Genomic DNA, 22,609 nt, shown 5'->3' with positions numbered 1-22,609 from the left:
AAAAATAAAAATAGTGTAATAATAATTTACTCACCCTTTACCTGTTTCAAACTTTTGAGTTTCTTTTATCTGTTGAACACTAAGAAGATATTTTGAAATATGTTAGGAATATGTTCAAAACCTGTAATCATTGGCTTCCATGGTATTTGTTTTCCTATTATGGATGTCTATGATTACAGGTTGACTGCTTTTATCAACATATCTTCTTTTGTGTTCAACAGGAGAAAGAAGCTCATACAAATTTGTGTGTAAATTATCCCCTTAAAATACAAATATGTTTACCTTTTAAAAAGGAACCACACAATTGACATAAAAATGTGGAATTTGAAGCAGTTATGTGCACTTTTAAAACATATGTTTCTAATAAGATACTAGATAAGAAAGTTTTGTGTATAATTTACATTATATTGTAGAAAAATACATTCAAAACTTATATTGTCAAGTTAAGGTTACCACGGACTATATTTTACTCATCACTGCCCCATAATAAATCACCATATGAAAATCTCAAGAGAACCTACAGTAAAGTTTTCCCGCAGGATCTATTGTGAGCATAGGTACGTTTTAGGAGGTTTGCCAAAACACTGATAAAGACATGCTGTTTTTTTTTTTCTCCCAATGAGACTAGGGGAGTTGATAGGGTAACACTGAGACTTTGAACAAAAGGCAGAATACACCTGTTAACACTTGTATATGTTTCCTATGCATGTTCTCATTGTGTCTTTGATAGTCTGTGATTATACATGACAAATGCAGTAGTGCATTTTTAGAAGAAACGTAGGTGTTAAATATGCCAGAAAACCAATGATATGCGGCTGGCCTCTCCTTGACCTTCACTCTCACAGGTAGAGCACCTTCCACAAAGGAGATATCGAACTAAAATAGCTGATGACATTTTCCCTAATGAAGCCGACATTGCTGAGTAGGAGTGGTCAGTATCACTCTGCAGTTCCTGCAGGCGATGCATCAGAAATGGCCATGAGTTAATTAGGTAAATGTCACGCACTCAGAGATGCGGCAGACAACAGCTCCTGTCTACCTGCTGCGAAAAATATTGCCAAACCTTGAAATGATGTGACCTCATTAATTTCTTCAGACGTCTCCATAGCTGCACTAGATATTTCACTTTTTTTCCCCCTTGTCTTTGTATCTCTTCTGAAGCTCTTCTGATAAACTGTGAAAGTCACCAGGCCATGTTTTATTCTTCTTTTCTTTTTTTTTTTATTTGTTGGTTTATTGTTAATCAAAGAGTCCCGTTAAGCAGGATTACTCTGATGTGACCAAAGAGAGACAGAAAGGATTAGATTTCTTTCAGGACCTGCGTGAATCAATACTAAGACCAATCCATCCTTTTCAAGAAGATGCATCACGTTCAGTCACATTCAATGTCTAAGGGTTATATTACAACACATCAACAAATAAGATAATTTTAAGCTGCAGAGAGAGTACTGATTATTTTTATGGTTGTATACTAGCCACTAATATATCTCCACATGATGTAGCAAATTTTTTTTTTGTAGCTTTTAAAAACTAATGTTACAGTATGATTGCAAGAAATCATAATGTGATTATTACTAGTGACTTAATAATTTATAATATATATTAGTATGCAATTATCAGAACAAAAAGCTGTCATTCATGACACTTTATCTAATTTGTATTATAGTAGTATATCAATATCACCTGAGTAGCAGTGCGATATGGCTTTATATCAGCACTGATGGGAGGCGTGCGTTGCCTTAGTGTCCCACCAGTGACTATATACAGCCATACACAAGTGACTATATACAGCCATATACCACTGCTACTCGTGTGATATTGTGTTTATACAACATTTTGACAGCATAATCATGTATAAGTAAAGAAAATCAAACACAGGGAGTCACAAAATCTTTTTGTTTGAGGAACTACTTTCTTCTGCCATTCCTTTACATCTGCAGCTGACAGCAAAACAACAGAAACCATTGTTTCTTCACACATGTCACTTTAGCGCACTTGAATGATTCTCAAGAGTATATCTAAACTGATGGCAAAACAGGTGATTTTGCTGACATTTTATGATTATAAGGCTGAACTGCATGAAATGCCATCAGTCTACAGCTGCAGCTCATCCAGAATGCTGTAGCCAGAATTCTGACCAGAACCAGAAAATTAGAGCAAATCACACCTGTCCTCAAGTCTTTACACTGGCTGCCAGTTACATTTAGAATAGGTTTTAAAGTTTTGTTATTGGTCTATAAATTACTAAATGGCCTAGGACCTAAATACATTACAGATATGTTAACTGAATACAAACCCAACAGATCACTCAGATCTTTAGGACCATATAAACTAGAAGTTCCAAGAGTTCAGTCAAAGCAGGGGGAATCAGCTTTCAGCCACTATGCCCCTCGCTGCTGGAATCAGCTTCCAGAAATGATCAGATGTGCTCCAACATTAGGCACATTCAAATCAAGACTGAAAACACATCTGTTTAACTGTGCCTTTACTGAATGAACACTGTGCTGCGTCCGACAGATTGCACTATTATGTTTTACTCTTCCTCTTCATTCTTTTATCACATTTTACCTGTTTTTGTGTTTTTTTTACTCATTTTTATTATTTATTTTAATTTTTATTTTACTTGTTTTTTTTATTCTTGTTTATGTAAAGCACTTTGAATTGCCACTGTGTATGAAATGTGCTATATGAATAAACTTGCCTTGCCTTGCCTTGCAGAAATTTCCCAGTATTTATCTGTTGCTATCAGGATATCACAATAATTAACCCACCAAAAAAGCATAAGCAACGCAAATGTTACCAGATTACTGTTGTGTTTGCTATAAGGAAAGAGCTAAACACATGCGGGCATTTCTTCTTTCTTTTTATTAAACTGGTCTGCAGTAACATACAGTTAATGTCAGAATTATTAGTATTATATAGTAAATGCCCAATATCTGTTTAACGGAGATATTTTTTTTTCAACACATTTATAAACATAATAGTTTTAATAACTCATTTCTAATAACTGATTTATTTTATCTTTGCCATGATGACAGTAAATAATATTTTACTAGATAATTTTCAAGACAGTTCTATACAGCATAAAGTGACATTTAATGGCTTAACTAAGTTAATGAGGTTGACTAGGTTAGGGTAAATAGGCAAGTTGTTTTATAACAATGGTTTGTTCTGAAGACTATCGACAACAAATGTAGCTTAAAGGGGTTAATAATTATTAAATTAAAAACTGCTTTTATTCTATCCAAAATAAAACAGATAAGACTTACACACACATGAAGTACAATCTGTTTCTTACCCAAGGCTGAGTGTACTTTTTATCAAAACTGGTTAAAAACCGGTATAGTCTACATTCAGGCAGTTATATCCTTACAACACAAAGTCTATCTTGAATAAAAACTAGAATCACTTTAAAATAATTAATCATAAAAATAGCTAAATCACTATACATTTTAGTATTAATTCGTAGAAATAATAATAGTAACAGTTGCTTCCAGTCTTCAGCCCTTCAGTTACACTCAAGGTCTCAGTGACCTCTGACCTAGTTTGGTGGCTCCTGAAAATAGTTACAAAGAGACAAGCAAATGCACTAAACATTCTTATTTTAAATGTTGATCTATGCTGAGATGGATTGGAAGGTAGAAATCCGAATCCTTCACAGACATGCTGTGAAAATGTTCTTACTCTGTTAAAAATCATTTGGGAAACATTATGTATATATATATATATATATATATATATATATATATATATATATATATATATATATATATATATATATATATATATATATATATATATATATATATATAAAGAATTCAAAGGGGGGGCTAATAATTCTGACTTCAACTGTATTTACCTACATATGCCTAAATAACTACATGCAAAATTAAAAAATGTAACTATTTTTAAAAATATATCTTATGTTTCCTCCAGCAAACTAGTGTCTGCCAAATGTTCCACCTCAAAAGAATGAAGTGTAGGGTTGATGTGTCCAAAACATTTCTCGATGAGTCAGAAGAGATAATTTGCTGTGACATTTACAAAAAGGCTCAAATTAGAATGTGATTTTTAATGTGTTTTTTATGTATTTAATGGAGGAATTGACTGCCAAAATCAGAAAAGCTTTTTAAAATGAGTGCCATATTGCCATTAAAATTTATAATAAAATGCTTAAAATATATAGAGTTTAATACATGACTCGTGAAAATATCTGTGCTATAAAGCTAACTGTTTATAAGAGCAAATCAGTGGGTATACAAAGAACAAAGTGAAGTAGTTTATAAAATAATCTGTAAGTAAATGAAAACTATTAACCTATACATTTATACACAAAAAAACATTATGTGGGCCATTTATATGGATACACCTTAATAAAATGGTATTGGTTGGTGATATTAAAGTCCTGTTTGAGGCACATTAGTATATGTAAGGGGGTTTGTAAATAACTTTTGAAAGAATAAAGTTATATTAAAACCAAGCACACCATTGTTTTACTTGAGAAATTCCCAATAAGTTTATTAAGGTGTATCCATAAAAATGGCCCACCCTTTACATATACCAATATAGCAAGGTAACATAAATCCCTTCATATAAAATTCCAAAATAAAAAAAAAATGGAGATTGAAGCATGTAAAAAAATAAATAAATAAAAATAACTAAAATTATATATATATATAACTATAATGAAATATTGGATAATGACCAGAGAACGTCAACACAGATCGATGTTTCACTTGATCTGTGGCTTTTTTGCCTTTGTAATCTTGTTTAGTGAATGATTATTGGTCAGCATACAGTATATACATTTATTTACAATCCAGTTTGGGAAAGAAATAGTGAAAAAGCAACTTTCGGGTCTACTTCATTTCATATACTGTGAAAAACAATAGCATCAAAGAAATAAAATAAAACAACAACAGTACACATTAATGTCAATCAGCTGTCTGCTAAAAATCTGCAAACACTATATTTTGATGGTGCCTAAACAGACATTCTATTGACTCGGAGTCCACTATAAAACTACAACTGCCAGTAGGTGGCTAGACACGGCAGAAACAAACAGCATCTGAGACTAAAATGTAAGTTGCCTCATTTTTACTTCTTTATTGAACTGTTGTACAAAATCAATATTGTATTTGCGATTGTGCTGCTATTCAGGAAAACATACTAACCCTAGAATGTAACCTAACAGTCTCGAATGACAGTTAGTTGATACGTACAGTACTTGCAAACTTACCTATTGTAAAAAGACCATCCAAAGGGCAACATCAAAAGAGAGTGTAACCCAATGCTTTCCATTTTACTCTAAAAACCCAGTTCCCTTTCTTGTGAAAACAGAACATGCTCAAAAATGCATTATCTCTCAAAGGACGGCAATTGTTCAATCGATTCTCAGACATCATTTTGCTTTCAGTGGCAGTTTCTGATAATTTAACAAGAGTTGTTTTTGGAAGGTGAGTTGTGCATTGATCTTTTGTGTTGATTTTCATGTTGAACACATTCATCAGAGCTGCTGTTTACTCATATGAGCAGCCGCTAATAATGAGGCCCTCAGCAGGCTTGTGTTTGCGTCCTCCATCAAGCTAATGAAGTGCAAGGTCAAAGAAGAAGAAAGAAAAAGATGGAAGAATAAAAAGTTGTCTAAAAAGAGTTTGTCTAGAAAAAATGGAGAGTGTAAAGGCTTACTGTCCACACCAAGGGCAATGACCATAAGGATATGGATAGAAATAGAATTTTAAAAAAACATTCAAAATTGAAAAGTGTAGCAACACTTAAAAAACTAGCAATACAAAGAAGGACAATACCTCTGGAATTACTTTCAGAACGTCTTCTCTTAACAATAAAAAACATTGACAGACAATCAGAATTTATATGTGTAACAGAGGCCAGCTAGCGAAGTGCTATGCAGATAAACCTCACTCCTCTGACCTCTAAAGGTGCTAGAGGTCATGGTCTTTAGCCTCCTTGTTAGAGCAACAAACTCCCATACAAAGAATTGCCTGTTTGATTCCAACTTAGAGCGGGTTGGGTGCAGAAGGACCTGGGGGTTACACAGGGGGGCTTGTCTGGGATAGAAGTGAAGTTAAGGGTGGTGAGTTTAATGGAAGGCAGCTAGCGAAGTGCTATGCAGTTGAACCTCACTCTTTTGACCTCTAATGGTGCTCTAGTGACATACGTTATAGGTCATGGTCTTTAACCTCCTTGTTAAAGCAACCAACTTCCATACAAAGAATCACTGGTTCAATTCCAGCTCAGAACAGGTTGGGTGCAGTAGGACTGGTGGGTTACACGTGGGGGCTCGTCCGGGATGGGAGTAAGGTTTAGGGTGGTGAGTGTAACGGAAGCCAGCTAACGAAGTGTTATGCAGGTAAACCTCACTCATCTGACCTCTAAAGTTGCTCTAGCGACAGACGCTAGAGGCCATGGTCTTTAGCCTCCTTCTTAGAGTAACCGACTCCCATACAAGGAATCACCGGTTCTATCTCAGCTCAGACTGGGTTTAATGCAGTAGGACCAGTGGCTTACACGTGGGAGCTTGTCCAGGATGAGGATCAGGTTCAGGGGGTTAAGTATGATGGTGGCCAGCTAGCCAAGTGCTATGCAGGTAAACCTGACACCTCTAACCTCAAAAGGTGCTCTAGCGACAGACACTAGAGGCCTCGTTAGACCAACTGACTACCATACAAAGAGTCGCTGGTTTGATCCCAGCTCAGAGCGGGTTGGGTGCAGAAGGATCATTGGGTGTACATATGAATTTAAAGAGCATGAACTTAAACAAACATGTTAACTGCAGCCTATGGTTTACCATAAATGAAGCAAATGACAATTATTTGCCTCGTGTCATCAGTGAAACACATTTCAGATTTTGCATTAGAAACATGGGCAGAGTCACACTTTTCCAGTGAACCTCATTTGTTATTATCGATCTTTTAAATAGAGATTTATATATTTATATATATATATAGATTTATATATACTGTACATTTCCACATAAAAAGTCATTCATACAAGTTTTGCACAACATGATGGTGAAAAAATATTTATTTTTATTTTTAGACCTCTACAAACTTGAGAAATAAGAGAACAGTCACAAAAATGAACTCAAAACACCAGGTTGCAGTTATGTATATGTTCTGCATGAACTACTTAGCACTATTGCATTGTTGAGCACATTATTATCTGTATATCTGCTCACCGTTTCTGTCCTATATAACACTTAATTAACTTTTTAATCCCATACATCTTCTTACTTTTACCAGAAGGCCATACTTGTGTCCATCATGCATTGTGTTGTGTGATGTGCTGGACTGGGCACATTCTACAGGCCAGCAGACACTGCATTCAGCAAATGATATGGAGAAGCATCATAATTTGATCAAATCTTCCCCCGGATGCCCAATTCTTTCCTCAGCTCAGATTGTCTCTTTTTATTAGTACTGCTGGCCAAGGAAAGCATCAGTGGTATTATTCCTAACACAAAGTGTCCGCTAAATGCTTTAAATGTAAATGCTATAAACATGAAGTGGCTCACAAATAATACAAAGCCTGACATGAATGAAAGGGAATGTTATCAAATGGCGGAACTAGAAGCATTTGGCAGATGTTTCAGCTGTCTTATATGGTTTCTCTTGACCACGTAATGTTTTGCAAGATGCAGCATTTAAGCTGACCGATACCGCCCCATATATACCATTGGTCAGCAACTTCTTAAAATCTTAAAAAGTACCTAGACTGAAATCAAAATAAGCACTGAAACCTCTCTGAAAACTGTTTGAACTTGTCAGCATCTCCTGAAACCAGTTATGTCAACAAGCAAAAGCACAAAATTAGAGCTGTAATCTGAACTAAATAACAGGCCTCTGGTGACTTCAGAGATTATTTGTGTTTACTGCATTAAACTGTGAACTATGTATAATAAAAGATCATTGTGTAACAAAAATGAGGAGTTATTCTTGTTATTGTCAGTTGAACAGTAGTTGGTGGTTTATAAGAAACAAATAAATGTAGCCAGAAGGCCATTATATAAAAAATAAATTGCTAGCATAATGGCTAGCAGGGTGATTACGACCATAATGTGAAACAAAGATTGGCTGTACATCATGTAAGCTCTTACATGACTACTCACAATGCATAAGTCAATAAATAGACATTAAATTTATTATTATATACAGTCAAGTCTGAAATTATGTATACCCCGGGGTATGAATAATTTTGGGTTTGGCCGTGTATATATGAAACTAATTCAGCTAAATGGAAAATAAGGTGTTATTATGAATGTTGTAAAGAAACAAAACGCTTTATAATCTAGTTGTGTTCTACTGTTGTACTAGTGTCGCCTCCCTCTCTCTATCTCTCTCTGTGGATAAGGACATAAAATATAAATGTACAGGCCGCCCTTCTCCTCCCTCCGGCCTGCAACTGACATCAAAAATATAACGAGATTCGCCCACCAAAACATATATTTAGAACCACTATCATTTCTTTGCAGTCACATATAGGCATCTGTGGTTACCCACCATCTTGTGGACTGTTATGGCCCAAACTTAAAACTGGCTCGAATAACAAGGTTTGAGTCAAACATATGAAAGACACAGACGTTTGAATTGATAAATTGACGTTCTGTCAATTCGTTTAATTTTCATAAATCATAAGTTTTCAAAGGAGACAAAACAATAATGAAAATCAAGTAGACAGGTAGGGCAGGTAAGGTAAACAGGTCTCTGACTATACTGTTTTAAATGGACAGATCTTACCTAAACTCCCGTGAAAGGAATAAAAATAGATTAGTCTTCCGGGCCACTGCTTACCTTCGCTAACCTAAATAAATAACAAAACGTGACTATGAAAAATAAACCACTACCTGCTACAAAACAAAGTATCAAAATAAACAAACTAGTTAACACATTTACAAACTAAAGAATCAAAAGATTAACAGGAACAAAACACTAAATGGAGCGGCATTTAGATCGATGATCGCCTGGCTTGCGGAGCACCGCCAGCCAGACCGCCTGAGCGCAAGCCACCACCGAGCTGAGGGAGGGTGAAAGACTGCAAGACAGAGAGAGAGAGAGACTGAGCCGCCATTGCTGTCAGCCTTGTATACTGGGAATCTCCAGTGATGTCATGGACGTCATCCAATCCTGGATAAGCCGAGTAGAAACACTCCTCCTAGAATTCTATTGCAACAAGCACAAACAGGCAATAAATAAATAGATTAATTAAATAACACAGACCTACGTAACATGGACATTTAAAATACTGCGTTCAGATAATTTTTCTTTTCAGTTTCTCTCAGTGTACGTTCTCGAGACTAAAGGTTGGTTTATACTTTTGTGTCGAGTGATCGGTGTGACCCACATTGCCTGTCTTGCTCGTAGCCGTGCATTTATACTTCTGCATGCTGTTTGTGTTGCTCTGCAGTAACACTTAAAAACATTAGCTGGCAGTAGGTTTTTATGTTTCTCTGTGTCAAGTTTCTTCACGGGTGTTTTTTTTTTTTTTTCTGAACGCAACAAGTAGCAAAACCTTACTCATTCAGAGGCGGGAACTGGTGGACTTGCAAACAACTTTAATCATAAGGTAAACACAAAACAACAGTCTCCATCTAAAGCTCCTCCATCGGGCTCGTCGCTCTTAGCACCGGCCACGCTCGTCACGGTACCAAGCCAATCAATCAAAGAGCTTGCGCTATGCATCATTGTGACTTGTAATTAATAACGCTTGGCCATACACACATCAGCGACAGATACTGTATATTTCATCAGCTGAGATACACAATAAATATGCTGATTTGCATTATTATTACTGGTGACAGGTAATGCTTGGAATTTAAATATCAAATTTGTTGTCCTAAGATGCATCAATTATTTCAGGTTTCAACTTTTTTTTTCTTGTGCTTAAATGTTAAAATGATCCTTCAATGAAATGACAGTCACTGAAATGGCCTCCGCCACTATAAGTTTGAGACCCCAAAAGTTCGTGGCTTTTGCTTTAGATATTGTCTTTTTATTAGTACTTATTATCTTATTCTGCATTCCAAATCATACTCAATACCTCAACTATTAATAAGTAGCAGATAAATAGTTTATTGAGTTAATGGTTTGTTAATAATGACAACAGAACCAATGTTTTACCTTCAAAAGAGTTACAAAATATTTGGCAAAATAAAATTGAAAACATTTGTTATTTTGAGCAATAGTCTTCAAAAAAAAATAAATAATTGTCACTATAATTACATTTCAGCGGTTATCGCAATTCTTTAGAGGAGCTGTCTGGATTTTGGCTAACAAGTTTATAGACCTGTATTGGACTCGTTCTCTGTCTAACCAGAATCATTTGAATGACCAAACACGCTTCGGCACTAAATTCCAATGACATTTATAATGGCAAAGCCGCCTGCAGCACTTTATGGATAAACAAACGAATAAATAGATGGTAATGAAAGATCAACATTACATTCGGTTGTGCAGTTCTCAAGAGGCCAGCGTCTCATAAATCAATCCCTCTTTTTTACTCTCCCGCATGTCTGGTTTTTAATGACCTTTCCCTCTTATCTCAATCTGATCTCTTCATCCTCAATCTCGTACAACACTTCCAATCAATCCTAAAAGCTTTTAACCGGCTAAAGCTCTATCGGTACGGATCTGACGGCCATCCGCCCATCATAATGAGAAGAATGGCTGACTGCTTTTCCATTGTGCGGGATCTGATAAGCAGGGAAATGGATGAGCTTCAATCTCAGGACAGGACATACAGTACTGCATTTCAGTAAGAGAACCCATGCTTTCTCAATAGGATTTCCTGAAAAGTGGATGAGATTTCCTTGCTAGCTGGTCAGTCACAGGTGGTGGAGACAGCCAGATTAACTGCAGCGCAAACCGTGCTTTCTATATACTTAAGAAATGCTGGGTTGTTCAAACTTAAATTTAGATAAAATATGGACATATCCATAGACACAAACATTTAATTTTATAAATTTTTGGTAATTTTGATTAACTGAAGATTTATTTAGAAACACTTTCAATGGTTTATTTTTAAGATTTGGTTCGAAAAAGATAGCTGTGGCCACTGATGTGAACTGCATGTATGTTTGACAGCCCACATTCTTCAGAGATGGACACTGCTGTGATTTGTGAGCTAGACGGCATCACTCAATAGCTCTCACATGGTTTCCCATAGAAGATAAGCAGGGTTGACCTAGCCATTACCTAAATCGAAGGCATACAGTAGAATGGTGTTTGATAATGTCTTTTATTGTTCAAGCTTCCAAATACACATACAGTTAAAGTCAGAATTTGTGGTCCGCCTGAAATATTACCCCTCCCCCCCCCCTGTTTATTTTTCTCCCATTTCTGTTTAACAGAGAAAAGATTTTTAACACATTTCTAAATGTAATAGTTTTAACAACTCATTTCAAATTACTAATTTGTTTTATCTTTGCCATGATAACAGTAAATCATATTTGACTAGATATTTTTTAAGACACTTCTATACAGCTTAAAGTGACCTTTAAAGACTTAACTAGGTTAATTAGGTTAACTAGGCAGGTTTGGGTAATTAGGCAAGTTATTGAATTATGATGGTTTGTTCTGTAGACTATCTAAAATAAATAAAAGGGGCTAACAATTTTGATCTTAAAATGTTTTTATTTATTTATTTTTTTTTTAAATAAAAACTGCTTTTATTCAAGCCGGATGAAAACAAATAAGGCTTTCTCGAGAAGAAAACTTATTATCAGACATACTGTGACAATTCCCTTGCTCTGTTAAACATAATTTGGGAAATATTCAAAAAAGAAAAAAAAATGAAATGGGGGCTAATAATTCTGACTTCAACTGTATATATGTTGTCAAACTAACCCACTTACTAGACATTGTGTATCACAGAAGATAAAAATGAATAAGAAAACTTAGCATTACTGTATAATGTTATACCATACACAATGTAAAAAATAAAAAGTTGAGTTAACTTAAAATTTTTAAGCAACCGGCTGCAGATAAATTTTGAAAGTCTATTTAAATCTACTGGTTTAAGTACACTCTACTGAATAATTTGGCACAACTTTAACCACTGAACTTTATTAAACTCAAAATTCTTTTTTACAGCCAGTTGCTTTAAAATTTTAATTTACCTGAACTTTTTATTTTTATAGTGGCAAACGCTCAAGTGAAGAAATTAAAATTCAAAGTCTCATCAACTGATTATTTTTTTACTTTCAACAGTAAGTTAAATAGTTCCAAATACACATACAGTTGAAGTCAGAATTAGTAGTCTGCCTGAATTAGCCCCCCTGTTTATTTTTTTTCCCCAATTTCTGTTTAACAGAGAGAAGATTTTTTCAACACATTACTAAATCATAATTCAAAGTCTCCTCAGCTGCATTTTTTTACTTTCAACAGTAAGGTAAATTGTTTTTATGAGTAAATTCAACTCTTAGTTTAAAAATATGTCCACATAGCGTATAATTTCAAACTGAGTAAACAATTAGTTGGATTTACAGTAATAATGCTACAGTACGTACATGAGTTGACCTATCTTATGCGATATGTGGAATACAATTGAAAACTACTCTGACTGTGTTCATCTGACAGAGAAAAAGTCATATACATGGAGGATGGCTTGAAGGGGATTAAATCATGGGCTAAAAATCCCAGGGTGTTCTTCGAAAAGAGTACAGATTACACGGTCTTACATCCATGTCTCTAGTAAATACTTCATATTATTTTATTATTATTTGATAAAAAATGCATAAATACTCAATACATACAGTATCAAATAATCTATAAAGGTAAAGCAGTAGGTAAAGCAATAGTGTTGTAATAAAACATTACCCATGCGTCATTACTGTCAGATCAAATATAGTCAGCCAAGTTTTGTCTTGTTGTCTTTTGAAAGTCTTTACTGTGTGGTTTCTCCATAGACCTGCACTTGTTATTTACCTTTTGCAGGATGAATCAGTTGGTGGAGCTAAACAAACAGTGATGTACATGTACAGTATAGTTGAATCACACTATAGCATAATTAAATTAAATTAATCTTTATTTCTAAAGCACTTTACAATGTAGATTAACGTAGAAAGCAACTTAACATAGATGTTCTAGAAAATTGAAACTTTTTAAAAACCATTTTAAGGTCAAAATTATTAGCCCCTTTAAGCTATTTTTTTCGATAGTCTACAGAACAAACCATTGGTATACAATGACTTGCCTAATTACCCTAACCTGCCTAGTTAACCTAATTAACCTAGTTAAACCTTTAAATGTCACTGTAAAGTCTATAAAAGTGTCTTGAAAAATATATAGTCAAATATTTACTTTCATCATGGCAAAGATAAAATAAATCAGTTATTAGAGATGAGTTATTAAAAATATTATGTTTAGAAATGTGTGGAAACAAAATCTTAAACAGAATTAATTTCTTAGTTAAACAGAAACGGAGGAAAAAAATAAACGGGGGCTAATAATTCAGGGGGTTTTATAATTCTGACTTCAACTGTACACAATGTTCTCAATAAATGACCTTTTACATGTCAAAACATTCACAACAGCTCTTGACTCCTTTAAAACTATAACCCAACTGTTGGTTTTTTGCACATTTTATTCAAGTTTAATCTGAAAGCACCCAGTATTTGCTTAAATGTACATTACAATCATCATGAATAAAATCTTGGTTTCTGATTAATCTATTTATATTTAGAGGTATATGAAGGCCACCCTCTACACAATGTTGAATATGGCTCCAGTTCAGTTCAATTTTATTTACATTGATTGACTAAAAGGACCTGGAAACACTTAACAAATGGTATAAAATTGTGTACGTTTAGGTAAAGCTAGTCAAACAGAGACTGTATCTTATTGTAAATCTAAAGTATACATGTGCTATGTATTTTTGTGACAAATAGGCTACATTATGTCATGTGATTATAATGGCAAAAATATGGCTCAACACACACTACTGTACAGTTCCCTTTCTGATAAAAAAAAAAGAAAAACATGAACAGCAAAACCTCAAAGAAAAGTCAGGAAATGTTTTGCTCTGGCCAGACCGAACACAGGAATACTGTTTACTGTAGATTTTTTCTGACTTACAAGAAATCACAAATGACAAGAACAGACTGGTTATATTGAACTTTATAAAATTCAGTCTTTTTTGTGACAGTAAATAAAACATTTAGGACAAGTCACCAGTGGTCTGCTTGAGTGACATTTTCAGAGACCTCATTAAATCACAGTGAACTTTAAAAGGATCCACTCTCTAAACATCAGGCTCTTTCCTGAAAGCCACTTCTGGAAACTGTGATTGACATCCCTGGAAAATGGGGACACATTACTGTACCTTGACTTCACTAAGCAAACACCAGTTCAACTACTGTAGACTAATAAATACATAATTATATATACAAAACATAATGTTCCTGACATCTTGAGATGAAGTGCTGATCTCTGCACTCTCATCTACTCCTTTTTTTTTATTTATTTACTGTAGTTATGTTATTTGTATTACTGTTTTTTTTTTAGCAGTGGTTGAAGATTAGATTTCCCATGTTGCTTTTCTCACAATTAACCGTTATGAAAAATAACATGTAAATAGGCATAACAGACATTTGTGTAAAGCTGATGAAATATAAATGTGCAGATTTTTTTTTCTATTTTATTATTTCTATATGACTTCACAAATGTCTTGCAGAGTTTGAAGATTTCACCTAGAAGTGGCACTGTGACATTTCTTTAAAAAAAGTTATACAATTATTATTAATCTATATATATTGTATAAAAACTGTTATACACGAGTTAGGCTGTGTCTTGAATCAATTATGTTGCAGTAAATACGATGCAATAATGTATGAACCATATCATATTACTCTTCTTGTTTTGATGCATGAAAAGTATCATTTATCATGTATCATTTATGTTCATTTATATGAAATAAATGATATATTATAACATGATCTCCAAAGTTGACATTCTTTTGGCAAAAATGAAGAGCTATCTTTAATATGCTTTATTTACTCTTTTTTTTGGATTCATTTATGCAAAGAATCAAATAAAATGCCAAGCAGATCATATAACTCAACATGAAAAAAAGATCTGATGGGTTGATTCTGAATATAGCTTATGTCAGAATAATCTTATTTTCTGACAGAATATGTCTAGACTGTTGATATTTAGAAATTTGTACTGCACCGAAAAGTGGCTATATATATATATATATATATATATATATATATATATATATATATATATATATATATATATATATATATATATATATATATATATATATATATATATATATATATATATATATATATATATATATATATATATATATATATATATATAATTTCATTTACTAAAGATTTATGTATGAAATCAGTTTTATATAATTTGATTAAATATAATTTTTGCTGATATCTGCAAAATTGATATTACTTTTTTGTCAAATTTTAGATTAGTTTTTCCCTCTAGGTTTTACCCCCATCGTGTGCCCACCATCACACACATACTTTTCAAACCCAAGTTACAGCCTTGTCTGTGTAATAAAGGTAAGTTTTCCTAAATGTGAGAATTTGAGACATTTATAAATAAAATTAATTTAAAATATTTATAAAATATTCATAAATTTATAAAAAAATTGTTGAGCTGCTTTGAAACAATCAACATTATAAAAGCACTACAGACATCAACATGTATAAACAGATTTACTCTACTTTATATTGTGGTGAGACATACAGTACATGGATTATGCTGAACATTTTTATTTATTTATTTTTTTTTAATATTTTTGCTGTATCTTTGTGATATTAAGTGCATTGTGTTCATTGTTTTCCGTTTTCTTTTCTTTTGCACATTTATTTTTTGGGGACCTCTTGATACATTTGTTTGGATCTACGCATTGACAATTGTTTGCCTGCTATGCAGTTTATTTTGGACTGGTATTTGAAGCTTCCAACTTTACTGCCTGTAGATACAGTACATGTTTCTTTCATACACATGATCAGTACAGGGCTGTGCACTCCCATTCAGAATTGGCCCAAGAATGCTTTTTACATTCCATTTGAAATTGAATTTAAACTGAGACAGCAAACAGGACGCAGAACTGCTATTTAATGTAAGAATGCAGTTTGGAAATAAAACCAAACTGAAGGCATACACCTTTAATTTTAGATTACACCCTATTTTAAGCCATTTTGAGTTGCCAAAGTAAGTACAATGTTAAAGGTTTAATTTTCTTATGTTTTCATAATGTGATTTCTGGTGATTACATTCAATCTAATCAAGGTAAATTACTCACAACTTAAAGATTATACCTCATTTTTGTTAACATAATACAGTACAAGCATTAAATGTTGCCTTGGCAGGCTGTTTTAGCTGTATTTGTACTGAAATGTTCATATTTAATCACACCTTAAATGAACCTTTTTAAATTAGGACAGAGTATAAGTGTTTCATGCATTCAATCCATGAAAAATAACTTTATCTCTATATATATATATAAATATTGGATTAGGGGTACAATTTAACACAAACAATGTGGATACATTTATTTTGAATGATACTGTTTATGACAAAAGCTGAAAGCACAGAACTTAATTTTTAATGACTGCCAACTTACTGAATGCCTGTTTGCTTTACTTTTATTCAATGAAACACTGTGCAGATGTGAAGCATATACTGCACATACAAACTAATTCAGTACAAGGGGTTCTTTGTACTTCAGAGCTAAAATTATGACGGAAATAAACATGAAGCACTTAAGTCTGGCTGCATCATCCAACATGACAACTAGAATATTCCTCTCAAATTAACCACATAAACGTCATTCATTTTCAGTTTAAAGCCCAGCTTCACTTCAAATCCTCACAGCAGACAGCGAACACTAAATATAGTGATGATTACACTGTGGATATTGCAGGATGAATGCAGTATTCACAGCTTTATTTTTGCACAATTATATTCCCTGTCATTCCTGAAGCCCTGTTCCACCATCTTCTATTTTTCTTTAGTCTAAATCTGCTTCATTTAATGGTAATGATAATTATACAGATTGAATGATGTAAGACATTTAAATGAGACCAGTGAGCGCTTACAAAGCAGGATCTCTCCAAAGCCATTTGCAGATTAAATTCTTGTGTCTGATATGAATATGTAAGTCTAATGTTGATTTGGTTTTTGAAAAGCCGTTTTGTTTGTCCAGGTTCTGCTTCCAAGAGGTGCGTAGCTTAAAATGGTAGGGTTGCAGTTTACAATTTATTAACAAGAACTAAGAATGAACAAAACTTGTAAACTACTTGACAAACTACTTGTAAACTACTTGACAAAAGTCTTATTGCCAAGTTTTAGGAGCAACAAATAATAACTTGACTTCTCATTTAGTATCAGAAGTGGCTTATATGAAAGGCAAAGACATCTAGATTACGCTTATTTACCAAAATAAATTATGCAAAATATGATCATACCTTGATTTTATATTAACAGTAAGGTCTGACTTTGCTTAGACAAATGAATATAGAATAATCTTCAATGCCTCCTTCTTCAGCCTTCCTGGTTTATACTCAACGTGTCCGCTCGTTCGCTGAGTGCGAGTGGTGTATATGTAATGTCATCGCTGTGTGTGCGAAGGTTCGCATTTGGGTGCGCACGATATGATTTCGGCTGGCAGAGCACACATATTTTTTTTTAAAAAGCGAACAGTTCACACGGCATCATATTTAATTTGAGTTGAATATGAATCACTTCGAAGAGATTTTGTCTGAAATGGGTACGCCTGTACAGACATCTTTATGAATCATCTAAGCGTGTTCATAGGGATAACAAGATGAAATTGCAACAGTGGAAAAGGAAAAAGGTTTTTGTTAAAAAGTTTAGAAAAAGTTGAGGGATAAGTTTGTTAAAACCAAAAATAGAGACCATGGCAAAAGTGGAGACCCAGGTAGTTTTAATAAACAACTACAGAAATATGTTTTTCAACATTCATAGGTTTTAATTTAATAGTTACAAAACTAAAATGAAGTTACACATTATTTATTTGATAACTGGAAAAAAATATTCGACCCTATCTGTTTACAATATACTAATGCCATGTCTATTGACGATAATGTCTTATTCTTTCCATAAAAAAAAAAAAAAAAAAAAAAACATATATATATATATTTGACAACCCATGTTCTGTTGTCAATAATATTTTAATAAACTTTAAAAGGTAGAACTGTCAGAGATATGAACAAAAGCTAGTGATGCAACAAAGTTTGAATAAAAAAAAAAAAAAAAAAAAAAAAAAAAATATATATATATATATATATATATATATATATATATATATATATATATATATATATATATATTTATTTAATGTTTATAAATATCCTTTTAATCATTAAAATAATTTACAAAAATAATTATTTTAAAAATTTAATGATATTAATGGCATGATGTAGTTTCGGAAACGTTCTACTTTTATTGTGAATCCGTCTGACTTTACAGTGGGTTTCTTTTGATTTATTCATTATTATAACATTTACTAATCTATTATGAAAATCTAAATTTTTGTTTAATGCACTGTGAGTTAACAAGAACTAACAACAAATTAATTTACTTTTAACTAATGACTAACTTATATTAGCAAAGATGAAACAAATGACAATAAATGCATTGTTTGCATTGGTGATGACTGACATTTTTGTTCAGTTATTTTTTATTTAATGCATTTTTTAAAGTTACTGAAATTAAGCTGTGATAAATACAAATAAATTCACATTTAAAAGTTAACAAATGTATATTGGATTAAATTTGAATGGCTGATTTTACCTAAATAAAAGTTACTACCTAAATGTTACTACCTAGTTATTACCTAACTAAAAACTTAAACTTAAAATATAAAATGAAGCAAAGTCAAAATATAAATAAACGTAAATGTAGTATAGTATACTTTTTTTTTTAATAACACCAGCTGTAAACAGGCTGTTTCACAAACAAAAAAAAACAATTTTTTTCCCTAGAATAGAAGATATTTAAAGATTTTTATTTACTTTTGATGCTTCGGATTTGATATTTGTGAAAAGTAATTGCCAAACACTATTTTACTTGCTTTTTTTGTGTGTGTATTTACTTTAAAAAGACTTTAAAGTAAAATCAAGAACAAAATCAACAAAATTAGCTAAAGTCTAAAAATAAATGAATTATAAAACAATATGCTGCTTAGTATTAACAACAACAAAAAGCCACAGCTAAAAAAAAAAAAAAAAAAAAAAAAACATTCCTATCATACTCCATTTCCCATAATGCATCACACTGCCTGATCTCACCAGAAATAACCTTCAGCCCAATCATATGAGTCAACCTCTTCATAACCTTTAACCTGCGCTAACCAAACCTTTACGATCCAAACAAACAGGATGAAGTCTATAAAGTCTCATTTCATGGTTGACAAAACAAAGCTAAAAGAGAAAACACACACACACACAGCACATGACATGTCACATAACATGTCAGAGTGAGTCACAGAAAAATCAAACGCTTTCTTGTCAACAAATTTTGACGGCCGTTTTTTTCAAGTGTGTCCTTCAAGTGTGTTTGATGTGAAACTTGAGTATTTTCAATGTTGTGAGCACTTTCCAGCACATAGGCATCATGTTGTCCATCCGGAGCCTCAACACACAGGAATCTCTTCCAGCTCAACACCCAGAGTTGTGCGGGTCACTTTCCGCAGGCCGTCACCTGACCCAGCGCTGTGCTCAAACAAGCCTCGTCCTGCTCCGCTCAGGCAGAAACTGAGCTGATGGATGAACAGCGACATCATGCTGACCCGCAGCTCAACCCTCTCATGTGCTGCTGTTTTACTGAGGAGAACTAGATGCACTGGCCATGACCGGGTTTACCTGCCCAATGACTGTTAAACCAATGACAGCCATTTTACAAAGGTAACAGATCTAATGCTGACATTGCAGGTGAAAGGGTAAAACAAACACACACATAAAACTAATAGTTCACTATGTTTTGCCCTGGACATTTAAAAAGAGCTTTATTTTGTATGATGTTTTCTAAAATTGTATATGCAGCACATGTATACATTTCTAGCACAAAAATAAATGAATACATAAAAATAAATCTATAGCACGCTGAATGAAGACAGGTACATTTTTAGTATTTTTAGGGAATCTGCATTTAACCATAATTTGAACATACAGCGGGCTCATTCTGAAAACGTAACCAAAACCAAAAAAATAAAAATAAACAAGTTAATAACAGGGTGAGAATAGTAAAATCTGAAAATTTGGTAAAAATCAGACGAGGGTTTTTCTTTTTAGGATATCTTTTTAAAACTTGTCAATCAGTGCTTTTGAACACACTATTGGTTGGGTTTAGTTAAGGAGGAGGGCGGGTCAGTCGACGGGTCAATCAGTCAGTCATTCAGATAGTTTGACAGTCAGAAAACAGTGGCGTTTGATGGATTTACATCAGGTGCGAATGGCATTTTGCTAGAACAATTTGAGATCTCAAAAAGTGTACACAGCGGCCAAAAAAAATTAAATAAAATAACTCCTGGGACATATTTGCCGCTCTGCATAAATGCAAATAGTGGTGCGTTTTTGTATTTAAAATAAAATAAATACAAATGCTATAGAAGTTAATGGTTTCAGGTTTTCAGCATTTTTCAAAATATATATATTTTTTTGTGTTCACCAGAAAAAAACAGAAAGTAAAACAGGTTTGAAAGAAGTAAAAGGTAAAAAAATGGTGACAGAGTTTTGGGTGAACTATACCTTTAAAAGTGATTGTTTGTGGCTTGTATGATCTCTATCAGCTCTGGCAGGTGAAGCACAGGACCCGAAGGGGAGCCACTTTATGGGTGATGAGCAAAGGACACAGAGGTCAGAATCATGGAGGAGAAACATGCTGGGGTCACTGGAGAATCACAGTCTTCACAATGAGACACAGACTAGAGAGCTTCCGTATTCCAGAACAGCGCTTATTAATAATACACACACACACATGCTCACATGCACACACACGCATACGCGCACACACGCACACATACACACGCACACGCGCACACACACACACACACACACACACACACACACACACACACACACACACACACACACACACACGTTACATACACTTATTAAATGTAATAAAAATCTAAGCACTATGATGCATAGTCTAGCTTTAGGAATTCAATTTCTGTTTAGAAACTATTTTTAAAAATGAAAATATCAATATTATCAGAAATATTCTTGAATTTATTTTACTACTTCTATTGTAGACAGAGAGAGAGAACGCATATTAATACACCTAACTTTGTTGGTCAAAATAGACCTACAATTATTTTGAAATAATAAGAAAATAAAATATAAAACTTTAATTAAAATAAGATTAAATAAAATCAAATACATAACATGTATATACATATATATTTATTTCTTAAATTGGTTTAGAATTAGTTTGAATGGGAATATTGTAAATCTCATATAAGCAACATTATTAACAACAGTTATTATAAACAATTCTTCAACTTCTTATAATTATTCATATTAGTATTCCTATTGTTGCTGTTATTATTTTTATTATTATTATTATTATTATTATTATTATTATTATTATATTTATGTGTAACGCTTTGTTCTATGAGCCAAGTAAAAACTATTATGAAAAAATAATAAATTTGGTAGCACTTGTTTTTATAGCATCTGTTACACATTCAATGCACTTACAATAGTAATTAATTACGTATAAACAGTACTTGTACATGTATAGATTATATAATCTATATTTAAAAATGATATTATAAAAAAAGGAACACAATATTAAACAAATTGATTTAAAAAAACAAAGCAAAACTGGTAACATTTTACAAAAAGGTTGTGTTAGTTAATGTTAGTTAATTCATTTACTAACATGAATAAACAATGACAATATTTATCACAGTATTTATCCATGTTAGTTTATTAAAATACTATTGTTTGTTGTTAGTTAACTAATGTTAATAAGCAGGAATTTTGTCTAAAAAGGAATATTAATAATGCATTAGTAAATGTTCAACTATGACTAATAAGTGCTGTAGAAGTATTGTGCATAATAAGGTCATGTCAGTAAATACATTAACTAACATTTACCAGTTAAAACATTGTAAGTCTGAGCAAAAAACAAAAAACAAAAAATGAATTCAGTGATCTTGTGAGAAAAGCTTGAGTCTGTGATCAGTGACACAGCAGATTTGGCCAGTGAAGCTCTGCTAATTTCCCATTGTCAACAACAATTAACGAAACTGGTAAAAGTTTATTAATGACCATCTAAAACCTATGATATCATGGCAAAATGCTTAGCTGAACTTCACCCCAGAGACTTTTCATGACAAGCGAACACATAAAGAGGAAAATCGTGAAGAATGTTTATGTACATTTGAAATTTTTTTATTAAACAAAATAAAAACACATTTAAACTGAAGTGATTTTTTTTAAGAGCCAAAACCTACAGTGACATCTGAATGAAAGAAAGCAGCGGCAGCTTTTAAAACGGACGGAGGGGCTTAATTATTTACAAAGTGCGTATGAATTATTCCAAGTGAAATGTCAAGCAGCAGGACACCCATAACTTTTCCTCTC

General features: G+C 33.0%; 1 protein-coding gene across 6 annotated transcripts in view; it reads right to left on the bottom strand.

The window, feature by feature from the left end:
* The window catches only part of LOC141376138 (uncharacterized), a 1,104,960-nt gene that overhangs the window by 108,863 nt on the left and 973,488 nt on the right, over nt 1–22,609 (bottom strand). For 4 of the 6 annotated variants that reach the window (XR_012385423.1, XR_012385427.1, XR_012385428.1 and 1 more), the window contains exon 5: nt 7,031–9,179. The exons of 1 other annotated variant lie outside the window; for it this stretch is intronic. The gene's annotated coding sequence lies outside the window, so the exon portion shown is untranslated. Of the gene's footprint in view, nt 1–7,030; nt 9,180–22,609 lie in introns of those variants that run through there. One more of the 6 variants, XR_012385425.1, reaches the window with a different exon arrangement.

The sequence above is a fragment of the Danio rerio genome, chromosome 9 (genome assembly GCF_049306965.1).
Source record: "Danio rerio strain Tuebingen ecotype United States chromosome 9, GRCz12tu, whole genome shotgun sequence".
In the NCBI taxonomy this organism is placed as follows: Eukaryota; Metazoa; Chordata; class Actinopteri; order Cypriniformes; family Danionidae; genus Danio; species Danio rerio.
This window is presented reverse-complemented; position numbering and strand designations above follow the sequence as displayed.